The following is an 18550-nucleotide window of genomic DNA, read 5'->3' on the forward strand; positions in this document are numbered from 1 at the left end:
AATCCCCTCGGGGTCGGTAGAAGCTACAGAAGAACTGAAGAGACGGGATAAGGCATCAGGCTTGGTGTTCTTATTTCCCGGGCGATAAAAAATAACGAACTCGAAACGAGCGAAAAACAACGCCCAACGAGCTTGACGTGCATTGAGTCGTTTGGCAGAACGGATGTACTCAAGGTTCTTATGGTCAGTCCAAACGACAAAAGGAACGGTCGCCCCCTCCAACCACTGTCGCCATTCGCCTAGGGCTAAGCGGATGGCGAGCAGTTCGCGGTTACCCACATCATAGTTGCGTTCCGATGGCGACAGGCGATGAGAAAAATACGCGCAAGGATGGACCTTATCGTCAGAATGGAAGCGCTGGGACAGAATGGCTCCCATGCCCACCTCTGAAGCGTCAACCTCGACAATGAATTGTTTAGTGACGTCAGGAGTAACAAGGATAGGAGCGGATGTAAAACGCTTCTTGAGGAGATCAAAAGCTCCCTGGGCGGAACCGGACCACTTAAAGCACGACTTGACAGAAGTAAGGGCTGTGAGAGGGGCTGCCACTTGACCGAAATTACGAATGAAACGCCGATAGAAATTCGCGAAACCGAGAAAGCGCTGCAACTCGACACGTGACTTAGGGACGGGCCAATCGCTGACAGCCTGGACCTTAGCGGGATCCATCTGAATGCCTTCAGCGGAAATAACAGAACCGAGAAATGTGACGGAGGAGACATGAAAGGCGCACTTCTCAGCCTTCACATAGAGACAATTCTCTAAAAGGCGCTGGAGTACACGTCGAACGTGCTGAACATGAATCTGGAGTGACGGTGAAAAAATCAGGATATCGTCAAGGTAAACGAAAACAAAGATGTTCAGCATGTCTCTCAGTACATCATTCACTAATGCCTGAAAGACAGCTGGAGCATTAGCGAGACCGAACGGCAGAACTCGGTATTCAAAATGCCCTAACGGAGTGTTAAACACCGTTTTCCACTCGTCCCCCTCTCTGATGCGCATGAGATGGTAAGCGTTACGAAGGTCCAACTTAGTAAAGAACCTGGCTCCCTGCAGAATCTCGAAGGCTGACGACATAAGGGGAAGCGGATAACGATTCTTAACCGTTATGTCATTCAGCCCTCGATAATCCACGCAGGGGCGCAGGGTACCGTCCTTCTTCTTAACAAAAAAAAACCCCGCTCCGGCGGGAGAGGAAGAAGGCACAACGGTACCGGCGTCGAGAGAAACAGACAGATAATCTTCGAGAGCTTTACGTTCGGGAGCCGACAGAGAGTATAGTTTACCCCGAGGGGGAGTGGTCCCCGGAAGGAGATTAATACAACAATCATACGACCGGTGAGGAGGAAGGGAGTTGGCTCTGGACCGACTGAAGACCGTGCGCAGATCATGATATTCCTCCGGCACTCCTGTCAAATCACCAGGTTCCTCCTGAGAAGAGGGGACAGAAGAAACAGGAGGGATAGCAGACATTAAACACTTCACATGACAAGAAACGTTCCAGGATAGGATAGAATTACTAGACCAATTAATAGAAGGATTATGACATAATAGCCAGGGATGACCCAAAACAACAGGTGTAAAAGGTGAACGAAAAATCAAAAAGGAAATGGTCTCACTGTGGTTACCAGATACTGTGAGGGTTAAAGGTAGTGTCTCACATATGATACTGGGGAGAAGACTACCATCTAAGGCGAACATGGGCGTGGGCTCCCCTAACTGTCTGAGAGGAATGTCATGTTTCCGAGCCCATGCTTCGTCCATAAAACAACCCTCAGCCCCAGAGTCTATCAAGGCACTGCAGGAAGCTGCCGAACCGGTCCAGCGTAGATGGACCGACAAGGTAGTACAGGATCTTGATGGAGAGACCTGAGTAGTAGCGCTCATCAGTAAGCGGAGGGCTACTGGTGAGCGCTACTACTCAGGTCTCTCCATCAAGATCCTGTACTACCTTGTCGGTCCATCTACGCTGGACCGCTTACTGATGAGCTCTGGCTTTTACTGGACATGAAATGACAAAATGTCCAGCAGAACCGCAATAGAAGCAAAGGCGGTTGGTGATTCTCCGTTCCCTCTCCTTAGTCGAGATGCGAATACCTCCCAGCTGCATGGGCTCAATCTCTGAGCCAGTGGGAGGAGAAGGTTGAGATGCGGAGAGGGGGAACACCGTTAACGCGAGCTCTCTTCCACGAGCTCGGTGACGAAGATCTACCCGTCGTTCTATGCGGATGGCGAGTGCAATCAAAGAATCCACGCTGGAAGGAACCTCCCGGGAGAGAATCTCATCCTTAACCTCAGCGTGGAGTCCCTCCAGAAAACGAGCGAGCAACCCCGGCTCGTTCCAGTCACTGGAGGCAGCAAGAGTGCGAAACTCTATAGAGTAATCCGTTATGGATCGATCACCTTGACATAGGGAAGCCAGGGCCCTGGAAGCCTCCCTCCCAAAAACTGAACGATCAAAAACCCGTATCATCTCCTCTTTAAAGTTTTGATACTCGTTAGTACACTCAGCCCTTGCCTCCCAGATAGCTGTGCCCCACTCCCGAGCCCGTCCAGTAAGGAGTGATATGACGTAGGCGATCCGAGCTCTCTCTCTTGAGTATGTGTTGGGCTGGAGAGAGAACACAATATCACACTGGGTGAGAAAGGAGCGGCACTCAGTGGGCTGCCCAGAGTAACATGGTGGGTTATTAACCCTAGGTTCCGGAGACTCGGAAGACCAGGAAGTAGCTGGTGGCTCGAGACGGAGACTCTGAAACTGACTTGAGAGGTCGGAGACCTGAGCGGCCAGGGTCTCAACGGCATGACGAGCAGCAGACAATTCCTGCTCGTGTCTGCCGAGCATCGCTCCCTGGATCTCGACGGCTGAGTTGCGAGAATCCGTAGTCGCTGGGTCCATTCTTGGTCGGATCCTTCTGTTATGCAGGTGAATGAGGACCAAAAACACGACAGGACGGAACAAAGACACAGTACAGCAAACAAGGATCCGACAAGGACAGAAGCGAAAACAGAGAGAGAAATAGGGACTTAATCAGAGGGCAAAATAGGAAACAGGTGTGAAAGAGTAAATGAGGTAGTTAGGAGAATGAGGAACAGCTGGGAGCAGGAACGGAACGATAGAGAGAGAGAGAGAGAGAGAGAGAGAGAGAGGGAGGGGGGAGAGAGAGGGATAGAAAGAGGGAAAGAACCTAATAAGACCAGCAGGGGGAAACGAATAGAAGAGGAAGCACAAGGACAAGACATGACAATCTATGACAAAACATGACAATGAAGGCCAGTCAATCCGGAACATTTCAAGAACTTTCAAAGGTTCTTCAAGTGCAGTCACAAAAACCATCAAGTGCTATGATGAAACTGGCTCTCATGAGGACCGCCACAGGAAAGGAAGTCCCAGAGTTACCTCTGCTGCAATTACCAGCCTCAGAAATTGCAGCCTAAATAAATGCTTCACAGAGTTCAAGTAACAGACACATCTCAACCTCAACTGTTCAGAGGATACTGCATGAATCAGGCTTTCATGGTCGAATTGCTGCAAAGAAACCACTACTAAAGGACACGAATAAGAGGAAGAAACACGAGCAATGGACATTAAACCAGTGGAAATCTGTCCTTTGGTCTGATGAGTCAAAATTTGAGATTTTTGGTTCCAACCAGGTGAACGGATGATCTCCGCATGTGTGGTTCCCACTTTGCAGTGGTGTAAAGTACTTAAAAAATATATTTTAAACTACTACTTAAGTAGCTTTTTGAATTATCTGTACTTTGCTATTTATATTTTTGCCAACTTTTACTTTTACTTCACTACATCCCTAAAGAAAATGATGTACTTTTTACTCCATACATTTTCCCTGACACCCAAAAATACTCTTTACATTTTGATGGGAAAATGGTCCAATTTACACACTGATCAAGAGAACCTCCCTGGTCATCCCTACTGCCTCTGATCTGGCAGACTCACTGAAGACATATGCTTCATTTTAAAATTATGTCTGAGTGTTGGAGTAATTTTCTATTAAATTATCTTTACTCAAGTATGACAAATTGACTACTTTTTCCACCACTGTCACCGTGAAGCATGGAGGAGGAGGTGTGGGGGTGCTTTGCTGGTGACACTATCTGTGATTTATTTAGAATTTAAGGCACACTTAACCAGCATGGCCGTCACAGCATTCTGCAGCGATACACCAGCCCATCTGGTTTGTGCTTAGTCCCACTATCATTTGTTTGTCAACAGGACAATGACCCAACACGCCTCCAGGCTGTGTAAGGACTGTTTTACCAAGAAGAAGAGTGATGAAGTGCTACATCAGATGACCTGGCCTCCACAATCATCCGAGCTCAACCCAATTGAGATGATTTGGGATGAGTTTGACCACAGAGTGAAGGAAAAGCAGCCAACAAGTGCTCAGCGTATGTGTGAACTCCTTCAAGACTGTTGAAAAAGCATTCCAGGTGAAGCTGGTTGAGAGAATGCCAAGCGTGTGCAAAACTGTCGAGGCAAAGGGTGACTACTTTGAAGAATCTCAAATATAAACAAATCAAAACATGTTTCAACACTTTTTGTTGCTTACTTCATGATTCCATATGTGTTATTTCATAGTTTTGATGTCTTCACTATTTATTATTCTACAATATAGAAAAAAATAAGAAAAACCCTTGAATGAGTAGGTGTGTTCAAACTTTTGACTGGTACTGTGTCTATAAACTCAGCATATAAAGAAACGTCTCCTCACTGTCAACTGTGTTTATTTTCAAACAACGTAAAATCTGTAAATACTTGTATGAACATAACACAATTCAACAACATAAACTGAACAAGTTCCACAGACCTTCTGACTAACAGAAATAGAATAATGTGTCCCTGAACAAAGGTGGGGTCAAAATCAACAGTAACAGTCAGTACCTGGTGTGGCCACCAGCTGCATTAAGCACTGCAGTGTATCTCCACCTCATGGACTGCACCAGATTTGCCAGTTCTTGCTGTGAGATGTTACCCCACACTTCCACCAAGGCACCTGCCATTTCCCGGACATTTCTGGGGGGATTGGCCCTAGCCCTAACCCTCCGATCCAACAGGTCCCAGACGTGCTCAATGGGATTGAGATCCGGGCTCTTCGCTTGCCATGGCAGAGCAGTGAAATTCCTGTCTTGCAGGAAATCACTCACAGAATGAGCAGTATGGCTGGTGGCATTGTCATGCTGCAGGGTCATGTCAGGATGAGCCTGCAGGAAGGGTTTAACATGAGGGAGGAGGATGTCTTCTCTGTAACGCATAGCGTTGAGATTGCCTGCAATGACAAGCTCAGTCCGATGATGCTGTGACACACCGCCCCAGACCATGATGGACCCTCCACCTCCAAATTGATCCCGCTCCAGAGTACAGGCCTCGGTGTAACGCTCATTCCTTCAACGATAAATGAGAATCCGACTATCACCCCTCGTGAGACAAAACCCCGACTCGTCAGTGAAGAGCACTTTTTGCCAGTCTTGTCTGGTCCAGCGACGATGGATTTGTGCTCATAAGCGACGTTGTTGCTGGTGATGTCTGGTGAGGACCTGTCTTACAACAGGCCTACATGTCCAGCCACTCTCAGCCTATTGCGGACTATCTCAGCACTGATGGAGGGATTGTGCGTTCCTGGTGTAACTCTGTCAGTTGTTGTTGCCATCCTGTACATGTCCAGCAGGTGTGATGTTCGGATGTACTGATCCTGTGCAGATGTTGTTACACGTGGTCTGCCACTGCGAGGATGATCAGCTGTCCATCCTGTAGCGCTGTCTTAGGCATCTCCCAGCACAGACATTGAAATGTGTTGCCCTGGCCACATCTGCGGTCCTCATGCCTCCTTGCAGCATGCCTGAGGCTCGTTCACGCAGCTGAGCAGGAACCCTGGTCTTCTTTCTTGTGGTGTTTTTCAGAGTCAGTAGAAAGTTCTCTTTAGTGTCCTAAGTTTTCATAATTGTGTCCTTAATTGCCTACCATCTGTAAGCTGTTAGTGTCTTAACGACTGTTCCACAGGTGCATGTTCATTAATTGATAATGGGTCATTGAACAAGCATGGGAAACCATGTTTAAATCTGTGAAGTTATTTGGAGTTTTACGAATTATCTTTGAAAGACAGGGTCCTGAAAAAGGGATCTCTCTCTCTCTCTCGCTCAGGTTTTTACACTATGCACTGTAGATGTCATAACCAGCCATAAAATAACGCAATATATGTCACGACAGGTCTAAATGTGTAATGACCATATTATGACAGGTTATGTCAACTGTTCTGACATGATTCTGTCCGCGTTACACCGTGTTCTGATGCTCGGTGTTAAGTAAAGTGTTACCATATGTATTTTATAACATAAGGAAGTGAGATTTCATCATCAGAGTGCGTTTTCATCTACTCTGGGCTGTGTGGGTAGACACCCTACAGGTCAGAATATTCACATGCTACACTCCTCTGAGACTAAAGCAAGTCTATGGAAGTCGCTCTGGATAAGAGCGTCTGCTAAATGACTTAAATGTAATGTAAATGTATGGACGTGTTTGACATGTGATTCCCCAAGGCGGTATTTTGTAGCCATCTCAGAAAGGCTATTATATCACCCTTGCTTTATCAGGCCTACCCCAGCAGGCTTGTGGTTGAGTTTCAAGCTCTTGAGTTTAGATTACATAGTGCATGTATCCACCTGGAGTAGGGACTATCCTGATGGCCTCAGTTTGGGATTGTTTTCTGTCCCCGTTTTGTCCCCATGTGCGAAAGCCAGGGAAGATGTCTCCCTGTCTGGATGCCAGTGGCCCTCCACCCTGGTGATATGTGACCACTTAAAGTGATATCCTGTTGAGCTGTCCTCACAGGCTCAAGTGTGCACTTCACGCGTGAGTGTGCTCTTAACCTCCCCTCCCATCCCTCAGACAGCTCAGCACGCTGAGACAAAGAGGGACAGAGAGGAATGAGGGCTGGTAGGGACTCCCCATACCTCCTCCCCATGCCAAACAATGTCACTGCCAGTGCCTGCCGATAGATTCACGTGTTGATTCAACTGTCTATGAAATTCGGGGACACCCATATGTATACACTGGGTGGGGGTGTATGAGAGAGGTTGTGGAGGGGATTGCTTGTCAGCGTGTCAGCGTTAAACACATTCTGAGACGCAGGGCTGCATTAGAAATCAGCTGCCGGAGTGTGTGTGCTGCCCAGGGTGTAATGTCATTGTCTGTATTGGAGTTGAACAGGCGGATTGTCAGAGGATTAGGCTTGCTGTTTGGTTGCAGGGGCATCTGGTGCTCCCACAGCACACTGCTTCAAGGGACCAGCAGCACTCAGAATGTCCATGGAGACCAGCAAAGCTTTACTAAACTGTAAGTTACCCCGTGGGCTACTTTTAGTTTGAAACATTTTGATTGTTGGAGTACAGTTCACTATTTTACAGTAAGTTGCATATACCGGTAGGCCATTTGACATTTTCTGATATGATAATATATCTGAATTGAAATGAATTACACTTAAAAGCAGCAAAACAGGGAAACACAAAGTCACACAATTCTAATGCTGTGTTTATCCTGTTTTGTTGTCTCTGATGTGTTTTTTTTTTAGGTTTTTGAACTGCTGCAACCAAATGTCCCTGCAGTAGGACAATAAAGATAGTCTAAATCTGTTCATGTTGCTGAATATGGTACCCCTACAAGTATTACTAAATACGGTGCCGTGTTGTGTTGTTGGCTAGTAGAACATGTGAATATCACATTGAATCTTAAGATGGCTGTGACGAAGAGAATTCTGTATTTACTTGGCGCTTAATGAGTTCAGGGGATTTGCATACATTTTGGTTCAATGAAGTGTGTGTTTGTATGTGCCTAAAAAAAAGAGGCATTTGTGCCTAAAAAAAGAGGCATTTGTGCCAATGGTTTGTTACACAAATATGTAGTGACTTTCAAACTTGACAAAGTTTCTCAGCTAACTCAAAACAAAATACTAAAATACTCATTCTTAGCAGTGTACTAAGGACTTGCTCGAACAGTTGTCCGTGTTGAGGACTGAACCATTGTACTCCTAGCGTCTTGTGATGAATGAAAATTGCTTGTTGTCATTAACCTCCGTTTAAATGTAAATGTGGGTTTTGTCCGCGGGTACCTCTGGACTGCTGCAGCAGATAACTTGTCATGGGTTCAGTTTCTTTTGTAGAACATGCAGTAGCCATTCTTTTGAAAAGTCTACATTGTTAACTTTTCTTCGATTGCATTACAAGTAATAGTCCACCTACGTTATTGTACATTTTTAGCTTGTTGATATGAACTAATCAATTCTATGGGATGCTCCGTGGTGTTTGGAAATGCTTTGTATGATGCGTTGTTGGCCATGACTTCATGCGGTTTGTATATGTGTAGCTCACTGATCACTTCACTGTGCTTTTTAGTCTACGATCTAGATGTGAAGGAGCCTCGAAGAACATTTTGGGGTTCAAAAGATTGGCACTATGGGGGAACCTTTTCAGATTCTTAGAGGAAAAGATTCTTAGAGGAACCCCTATGTAAATGTTCAAACTGGAACCTTTTTCTGATGGGAGGGGCTCACATTAACATATTGTAGCAGCGGTAGCCTATCAGAAGATTGGAGGCGTGACTTTCAGATCGTTATTTTTGGCCATCCGTGAAAGTAAATGTCATTCCTGTTCATCATGTTCAGTTGGTACACTGCAAATATACATTTTCCTTGAATATTTATGCATATTACATCATCTAATATTATAGTAATAATATTAACATTTCTGATTACATGTAGAAATAAAGTGGTAACTTTTCCAACATTGGGATTTGCATAGGTTTTGAGGAACTCATACAGTGGGGCAAAAAAGTATTTAGTCAGCCACCAATTGTGCAAGTTCTCCCACTTAGAAAGATGAGAGAGGCCTGTAATTTTCTTCATAGGTACACTTCAACTAAAAACTGGAGGCTACAGTCATAATATAATGGCGTTGATGGTCAATGTTGTATTATTCAATATTGATATTAAAATAGTACTTGTATTTCATCTTCTTCTGAATCTGAGAGCGCAACAAATCCAACGGCAAAATAAATTCAAAGTGCTCTGCACGTACCAGCAAAAGGTTCCTCCAGGAACCCTTTGTTCCATTGAAACATCAAAGTTTCCTCGAAGAACTCTCAACTACCCAAACGTACAAATATCCCCAGGGTTTCTCAGGTCACCCTTAATTCTAAGAGTGTAGAACTAGGGGTATTTTGTCCACAAAACCATTTATATACTATAATATACACTAAAAGTATGTGGACATCCCTTAAAAGTAGTGAATTCGGCTGTGTTCCAGTTGCCCATCCCTGTTCTAGAGTAATACATTTGTCAGGATTGGGGTCAATTCCATTTCCATTTTCCCAGTTTCATAACAATTTTCAATGAGGGTTAAATACCCAACCATTGGTTGAGTGAAGCACGTACCATTGGTGCCAATTCTATTTCAATTCATTAAATTCCAATTTTCCTCAATGCTTCTCTGAGAAAAGAAATGGACTTGGAATTTCAGTTACTTACTTTATGGCTCAGGTAATGTAGCAGGATATGGCTAGTGGAGTCCAGATGTCTATGTTCTCTGGCAGAGGTAAATGTTTTGGTGGCTTCTCAGTCACACGGTTACATGAAACCTAATATTGTAGTGACTCTTGACGCTGATGAGTACATTTACTGACTCCTCCTCCAAGGGAGCATGCTTTCTTGGAGTCGTTGGTAGCGTGCAGGTCTCAGGACTGCAACGTTAGGGTTCGATTCCACCCTTGGAAAGCTCACTCTCCCTCTTGTTTCATTACTATGATGTCAGAAGTGAAAGGACCGGCAGTTAAGAGGTGGCATCCCTGATAGTGAATGTTTGGGTGGCTTCACGGTCACATGGTTACATGAAACCTAATATTGTATCTTAAAAAGGAGGGAGTAGTGACGTGATCCTGGCACTGGTAAGCAAGTATACGGACTTCCCCAAGTGACTTATTTGGAGTAGTTGGTAGCATGCCGCGTCAGTTTCCTGACCGCAATGTCGATGGCTTGATTCCATCCTGGGACAGGTCCTCCTGTTTTTTAAAAATTATTATTTGTAAAAAAAAAAAGGTTTTATTGTCAAATACACCAGATGGGTGCAGTGAAATGTGTTGCTTTATAGAAGTGGCCACCAACCACTCTCACAATCAAAATGCAAGCCAAGATTTACTGCTAATATTTTTTTCCAACGTTTCTTAAAAAATGTAACATTGACCTAATAAAAACAGTTCTATAGGAATGAGGTTTGCGTAGTCGGCCTAATACATTATCACAGCATATTGGTTACATGCAAGGCCTGAAAATACAGCTCTTCTCAGACCAAGCTCAAGCTTTGCTAAAAAAAAATAGATCAGTTGGTGTAGCACTTGCAAGGCAAAGTTGAGCATAAATTGAAATAATATGCAAATAATTAGCTTTTTTATACTGAACAAAAATCTAAACGCAACATGTAAAAAAATATATATATCTACGATTTTACTGAGTTACAGTTCATATAAGAAAATCTGTCAATTTTAAATAAATTCATTAGGACCTCATCTATGGATTTCACATGACTGGACAGGGGTGCAGCCATGGGTGAAGAGCCAGGCCCAGCCAATCAGAAATAGTTTTTTCCCCACAAAAGGGCTTTATTACAGACATAAATAGTCCTCAGTTTCATCAGCTGTCCGGGTGGCTCGTCTCAGACAATCCCACTGGTGAAGACGTCAGATGTGGAGATCCGGGTTCTGCAGTTGTGAGGTCTGCGGTTGTGAGGCTGGTTGGACGTACTGACAAATTCTCTAAAATCACATTGGAGGCGGCTTATGGTGGAGAAATTAACATTCAATCTTCTGGCAACAGCTCTGGTGGACATTGCTGCAGTCAGCCTTCCAATTGCATGCTCCCTAAAACTTGAGACATCTGTGGTATATTTACCCCAGCATAAGGTGCACCTGTGTAATGATCATGTTGATTAATCAGCTACTATATGCCACACCAGTTAGGTGGATGGATTGTCTTAGAGAAGGAGAAATGCTCACTCACAGGGATGTAAACAAATTTGTGCACAAATATTTTTGTGGATATGGACAATTTCTGGGAACTTTTATTTCAGCTCATGAAACATGGGACCAACGCTTTACATGTTACATTTATATTTTTGTTCAGCATATTTTACTGGACTGATGGTACCTGCATCTGATGGTCATGGTACTTTCAAGACAACTAAGAACTCGGGGGAAAAACCAAGTTAAAATCATGACGTCAGTGATCTTAAGGCCTGAAAGTCGGAGCTCTAGGAAGAAGCCCATATTTCTGACTTGGAATTCCGACTTGGGAGACCGACCGTTCACAACAATATTTCCCAGTCGGATCTAGTTTTCTTCATAGTTCCCAGTTGTCTTGAACGCAGCATTAGTTTCAGCAGAGGGAGGAAGAGTACAGCAGAGGGTCTGCCTCTCACGCTCCCTCCTCTCACCTTAATTTCCTCCAGTTTATGGGGGGTGATTCATGCCAGAATTAAGCCTCATGAAGCTACTGAAACCTCTCACCAAGACACCTAATGTCTTCCTAGCGCCATACTATTCCTCAATTAATTAACATGGACTGTCAATGGAGACAAGTTTTTTTCAAAGGCATCAAACTGATGCCATGTTCACGACACGTACACGTCATATGTCAGTTTGCTTGTAAGTTTATTATGAAATATTTCACCATGAACGCCTTACATCTGTGTGCATGCGACACTTATGTGCCACGTGTTAGAGATCTCACCATGAACGAATTACAAACATCTACATGTACATGATTTTGTACAGTGTTGACAGTGCTGAATATTTTTTTGGTTTGACAGTCTCTCTCTGGCCATAATTTAAAAAAAGTTTTATGAAATCTTATGTAGGCTAGTATCGAACTTTGCTGGAAGCTGTATGCACGGTGATTTGAGCTCTCCGATTGGCCAGCTCAGTAGGCACACTCGATTTAGCCACAGATCCCCAGGTCTGGCGTGTAGGTGGAGTTTGTCTCTAAAGACAAATGAAAAGGTTCAAAATGGGAACACTTTGCCTACCTGGTGCACAGGGCTTCTGAATGAATTGCACCTACCGGCAACAGTGCAACACGAATACATTTAAGTGCAAACCTATATTGTTGCCTTTTCTACAGAAATGTTTGGTGAATGACTAGGAATGCATTGAAGATTGCAATTGATGGTGCCCCCAGAGAAAATGTATGCTAAAGGCCTTGCTCAAAGGCACATTGACAGATGTTTCACCTTGTCGGCTCAGATGTTTGAACCAGTGACTTTTCGGTTACTATCCCAACTCTCTAACCACTAGGCTACCTGCTGCCCGTTTGATGGTGAAAGGGTTATTTGTGACTCAGTCGTCTTGAAGTCTTATTATTTTTTGATAAAAAATGTAAAAAACTTTTGTGTAATTAATTAATTAATATTTTCTCCCATATGTGACAAAATGAAGCAGAAAATGCATCCAGTGTCCTGACATCTGATCGTACTGTGCCAAAGAAAGAGGACACGTCATGCATGGCTGCATGCCAGCCTACTGTCTCTGAGCAGTGCTAAAGCTGTTCTATTTCAAGGATCCGCCACTCAAGTGAATCCTGCTATAGCCTTCTGGCAAAGTGAGTGTCTTAAGATGAAGCTGCTATAACAACAAAGATACACATACGTGCAAGACATCAACCTCTACTCTTGGATTAAATTACACACAAGACTGGAGGGGAATTACTTCAAGTTTTGTCGTACGTAGATAAACATGGTGTTTGCCAATCAGTGTTAAACTAGAGTGTTTTGTATCAAACTTTTTCAAAGTAGGACATTTGGGGTTTGAATGAGGTATCATCCTGGGTGGAATTTGTTAAAAAAAAGATTAGGGTTAAATTGAATAGCTTTATTTCTCTGTATTGCAGTGAATGTCACCTCTTGGCTGTGGATACCTAGTCTGGTTACCATTCTCTTGAGCTAACATTCCTCTGCTAGCCACTTCATGCCATTGCCAAAGAGACGGGCCTTTTTGCCATAGTCTGTCGGCATTAGAACATTGTGGCCCCTTCCACATGTGGGGAAACGACCTGTGGTTACCTAGGTTACCCCAGGCAGGGTTGCCTAGTGGTTAGAGTTGGACTAGTAACCGGAAGGTTGCAAGTTCAAACCCCTGAGCTGACAAGGTACAAATCTGTCATTCTGCCCCTGAACAGGCAGTTAACCCACTGTTCCTAGGCTGTAATTGAAAATAAGAATTTGTTCTTAACTGACTTGCCTAGTTAAATAAAGGTAAAATAAAAAATAAATAAAAAAATTGGCTCACAGCAAAAGCATGACCTTTTTCAAATACATTTTTCTTGTCTGCTTGTTTTAGACAATTAAAAACTATATTTAAGAAAAGTTCAACATGTCTAAAAATTTAATTTCAACATTACCTGCTCCTGAGTGTTCTCACTATTTAGAAAAACAGAATATTGTAGGGCTTCCCAACCGGTACATTAAGCTTTTGCTAAGACCAGCAACGCAAACAAACGGACTATACTGCTACAAGTAGTGAACGGAGTTAGAGTATACTAATTTTATGCTAAAATTGTTAAATGTCTTACCTGTGATTAAATGTTTCACACACATTCACTACATGACCAAAAGTATGTGGACACCTGCCCATTGAACATCTCATTCCAAAATCATGGGCATTTAATATGGAGTTGGTCCCCCTTTGCTGCTATAACAGCCTCCACTCTTCTGGGAAGGCTGTCCACAAGATGTTGGAACATTGCTGTGGGGACTTGCTTCCATTCAGCCACAAGAGCATTAGTGAGGTTGGGCAATTAGGCCTGGCTCGCATTTGGTGTTCTAATTTATCCCAAAGGTGTTCAATGGGGTTGAGGTCAGGGCTCTGTGCAAGCCAGGCAAGTTCTTCCACACCAATCTCGACAAACCATTTCCGTATGGACTTCGCTTTGTGCACAGGTGCATTGTCATGCTGAAACAGGAAAGGGTCTTCCCCAAACTGTTGCCACAAAGTTGTAAGCATAGAATTGTCTAGAATGTCATTGTATGCTGTAGCATTAAGATTTCCCTTCACTGGAACTAAGAGGCCTAGCCCGAACCATGAAAAACAGCCCCAGACCAATATTCCTCATCCACCAAACTTTACAGTTGGCACAAGCATTGTCCTGTCATCTGGGGCAGGTAGCTTTCTCCTGGCTTCTGCCAAACCCAGATTCGTCTGCCGGACTGCCAGATGGTGACATGTGATTCATCACTCCAGAGAACTCATTTCCACTGCTCCAGAGTCCAATGGCGGTTAGCTTTATATCACTCCAGCCAGCGCTTGGCATTGTGCATGGTGATTTCAGGCTTGTGTGTGGCTACACGGTCATGGAAAACCATTGCATGAATCTCTCGACAAACAGTTATTGTGCTGACGTTGCTTTCAGATGCAGTTTAGAACTCCACAGTGAGTGTTGCAACTGAGGACAGACCATTTTTAAACTCTACGTGCTTCAGCACTTGGCCATCCCGTTCTGTGGGTTTGTGTGGCCAACCACTTCGCGACTGAGCCGTTGTTGCTACCAGACATTTCCACTTCACAATAACAGCATTTACAGTTGACTGGAGCAGCTCTAGCAGAGCAGAAATTTGACATATGACGTGTTGGAAAAGTGGCATCCTATGACAGTGCCACATTGAAAGTCGCTGAGCTCTTCAGTAAGGCAATTATATTGCCAGTGTTTGTCTATAGAGATTGCATGGCTGTGTGCTCGATTTTATACACCTGTCAGCAACTATTTGAAGGGGTGTCCACATACTTTTGTACATACAGTGCCAGTCAAAGGTTAGGGCACAGCTACCCATTCAAGGGTTTTTCTACATTGTAGAATAATAGTGAAGACATAAACTATAAAATAACACATATGGAATAATGTAGTAACCCAAAAACTGTTAAACAAATCAAAATACACTACCGTTCAAAGGTTTGGGGTCACTTAGAAATGTCCTTGTTTTTGAAATAGAGGCTAATTATTTTGTCCATTAAATATACACGGTAGTGAATATATTACATTCTTCAAAGTAACCACCCTTTGCCATGACAGCTTTGCACACTCTTGGCATTCTCTCAAACAGCTTCACCTGGAATGCTTTTCCAACAGTCTTGAAGGAGTTCCCACATATGCTGAGCACATGTTGGCTATTTTTCCTTCACTCTGCAGTCCAACTCATCCCAAACCAAACCATCTCAATTGGGTTGAGGTCAGGTGATTGTGGAGGCCAGGTCATCTGATGCAGCACTCCATCACTATCCTTCTTGGTCAAATAGCTCTTACACAGCCTGGAGGTGTATTGGGTCATTATCTTGTTGAAAAACAAAATGATAATCCCATTAAGCGCAAACCAGATGAGATGGTGTATTGCTGCAGAATGCTGTGGTAGCCATACTGGTTAAGTGTGTCTTGAATTCTAAATAAATCACTGACAGTGTCACCAGTAAACCACTCTCACACCTCCTCCATGCTTCACGGTGGGAACCACACATGCGGAGATCATCAATTCACAAAGACGCGACGGTTGGAACCAAAAAGTTCAAAGGACAGATTTCTACCGGTCTAATTTCCAATGAACGCGTTTCTTGGCCCAAACAAGTATTTTCTTTTTATTGGTGTCATTTGGGCTGCAATCTGAGGCACAGTTAACTCTAATGAACTTACCCACTGCAGCAGAGGTAACTCTGGGTTTTTTCTTTCCTTTGAGACTGCCTCATGAGAGCCAGTTTCATCATAACACTTGGTTTTTGTGACTGCGCTTGAATAAACGTTCAAAGTTCTTGAAATGTTCCTCCTTGACTGACCTTCATGTCTTAAAGTAATGGACTGTCATTTCTCTTTGCTTATTTGAGCTGTTCTTGCCATAATATGGACTTGGTCTTTTACCAAATAGGGCTGTGTTCTGTATACCACCCCTACCTTGTCACAACAACTGATTGGCTCAAATGCATTAAGGAAATAAATTCCCCAAATTCCCCTTTTAACAAGGCATACCCGTAATTTTTTTTTGTCTACTATATAGTTTTTATATCTTAACTATTATTCTAAAATGTAGATTTTTGTTTTGTTTTTTTAAATCCATGAATGTGTAGGTGTCCAAACTTTTGACTGGAACTGTATAGTGTAGCTTTGTGTCGTCTACTTGGACACCGGGTTCCCACATTTCCCACTCTCCCAAGCTGAATAGCCTGAAGCCACAGGGTTCTTTTCGCAGGCTCTATTTACCTACGTGGGACCGTAGGGCAGAATTTGTCATGAAAAAGTTGTTTATTTTACAATGGGGATCAATAGGAGAGTACGTTTTTTCCCCCAAAATTTCTGGATGTGGTCGAGGGGGTTTCCTTCTTATGACATGAATACTGACTCGGAGTATCTTCAAATATGAACATTCTATCATTAATGAGCTCTCGGAGAACAGAGGATTTGATCCTGATTCGATAACCCTCACAGCTATCCTTCAATCACAACGATTATGCAAATATTGGAACACTCACTTTTTTCTCCCCTCTTAACTCGTTGGTTTTCGATTGCTGAACAACGATTTTTTTGTTAGTCGAGATGAAACCAATCTGTGGAAAGTTGATAGCTCACAACTAAATTATCAAACTAAAATACATACCCCAATTCCAACCACGAAACTTCGTAGCTTTGATTTTAAGCTTCCAAATACAACTTGCCTACTTCACAGCTAAATGTTTGTTTTTTACTTTGTTATAATTGTAATTCTATTTTCAAGGCTCCACACAAAATATGAATGCTATTTTCCACAACCAATGAGCAACTCCGCGGTGAATCCAGCAGCATGTTGTAAGGTCCTGAGTGTCGTGAGGGTGAAATCAGGCGCAGAGTTCAATAAAGTGCTTCTTTAATGCGGTGAACTACGGTCAACCCAATTACGGGTGCTCAAACCAAATGCCCCAGACACAGGGAAACGAAAACAGTCTCGCACTAACTACACGAACATGTACATTTACTGCAAACACCAACAATAATCAATCCCGCACAAAGAACCAGGCGGGCCGGCTGACTAATAAAGCCTCACTAATTATAACCAACTCAAAACAGGTGTACTCAATAAACACATAAGGAGGGGCAGAAAATAATCAGTGGCAGCTAGTAGGCCGGCGACGACGACGACGACGACCACCACCACCACCACCACCCCCGAGCCCCGAGCCCCGAGCCCCGAGCCCCGAGCCCCGAGCCCCGAGCCCCGAGCCCCGAGCCCCGAGCCCCGAGCGAACGGGAAGGGAAGGGAAGGGAAGGGAAGGGAAGGGAAGGGAAGGGAAGGGAAGGGAAGGGAAGGGAAGGGAAGGGAAGGGAAGGGAAGGGAAGGGAAGGGAAGGGAAGGGGAGGCTCACCTTCGGTCAGAGTCGTGACACATGTTGAAAGTTGAGATTGCCTAAAGGCCAGTCTCTTTGACAAGGAGGGGATTTTTGGCTAAAGACCCACTTCAAATGCAATGTTTTATGCAAGTGAGTAAGTAGCCTCTGTCTCTAGGTATGTACAGATTGAAAGTCTGTTCAATGCATATTGCCTACAATGCAATGCACAGTTAATACGTTATGCAAAACTGGTTCATCAAGTATTTTGGTGTAACACTTTATAATAACTTCATTTAAGACATGAATAATTTTAAAATCATTATTACTACATTTTGGTAACCAAATAATTGGAAAGTTAGTTAGCATAATGAATAATGAAATGATAAAATAATGAAATAAATTAGTTTCGTAACTGCATTTTCACCGTATAATTGAGACTTAATGAAAAACGGCTTTGACCAAGCTTCTTCAGCGCACACCAGACTGCTGGTGGCACCAGCTGTTCAAATGGGTCTAGCTTGGACTCCTTGTCAAAGATATTGTCAACTGCTCGATCAAGAAGCATCTAATACCTAGCATCTATCAGCTGCCAGTCTTCACTAAGGCTAAGGACTGGGAGCAGAGCTGAACATCTATTTAGTGCTTACAGCTATTTGCTTTTTGTTTGTTTGGTTTCTTTACCTTGAGAACCTGCCTAGCACTGATACAACCCTATAGAATAATGTTGTTTGTACTTTATAAATCAGTTTAATAGCATTCAGTGAGAGTGAATTCCCGACATATGCAATGCAAATATCCAGAGAAAGTTAACTGCATTGTACTATTACAGAGTTTAGAATTACTCCGCTTCTTTCCCTTAAAATGTTTCCCAGATATACCTGACAAGGGCATTTGGCGATATGTCAATGATGTTCTCCTGCTATGGCATCTAATATCAGTACCAGTGATTTAATTTCACAAATTGCCCCCATTTATTTTGACCAATAAGGCTGTGATCGTCGGTTTAATCCAAGACCTCTATTTGCATGTACAAATGAAACGCAGTATGTTGACCTGCAGTAAATGAACGTCTGCTGATTTACACCGGAATTAGCGAAAGGCGTGTCATGTGGCTGTTTTCATCCATATTTCCTCTCAAGAGACACTTCTAAGTAT

General features: G+C 43.5%; 1 protein-coding gene across 23 annotated transcripts in view; it reads left to right on the forward strand.

Moving 5' to 3' along the window:
• Window positions 1–18550, forward strand: part of dlg2 (discs, large homolog 2 (Drosophila)) — a 358023-nt gene that overhangs the window by 66552 nt on the left and 272921 nt on the right. The gene's annotated exons all lie outside the window — the stretch shown is intronic.

The sequence above is a fragment of the Oncorhynchus gorbuscha genome, linkage group LG16, assembly GCF_021184085.1.
Source record: "Oncorhynchus gorbuscha isolate QuinsamMale2020 ecotype Even-year linkage group LG16, OgorEven_v1.0, whole genome shotgun sequence".
Lineage (NCBI taxonomy): Eukaryota > Metazoa > Chordata > Actinopteri > Salmoniformes > Salmonidae > Oncorhynchus > Oncorhynchus gorbuscha.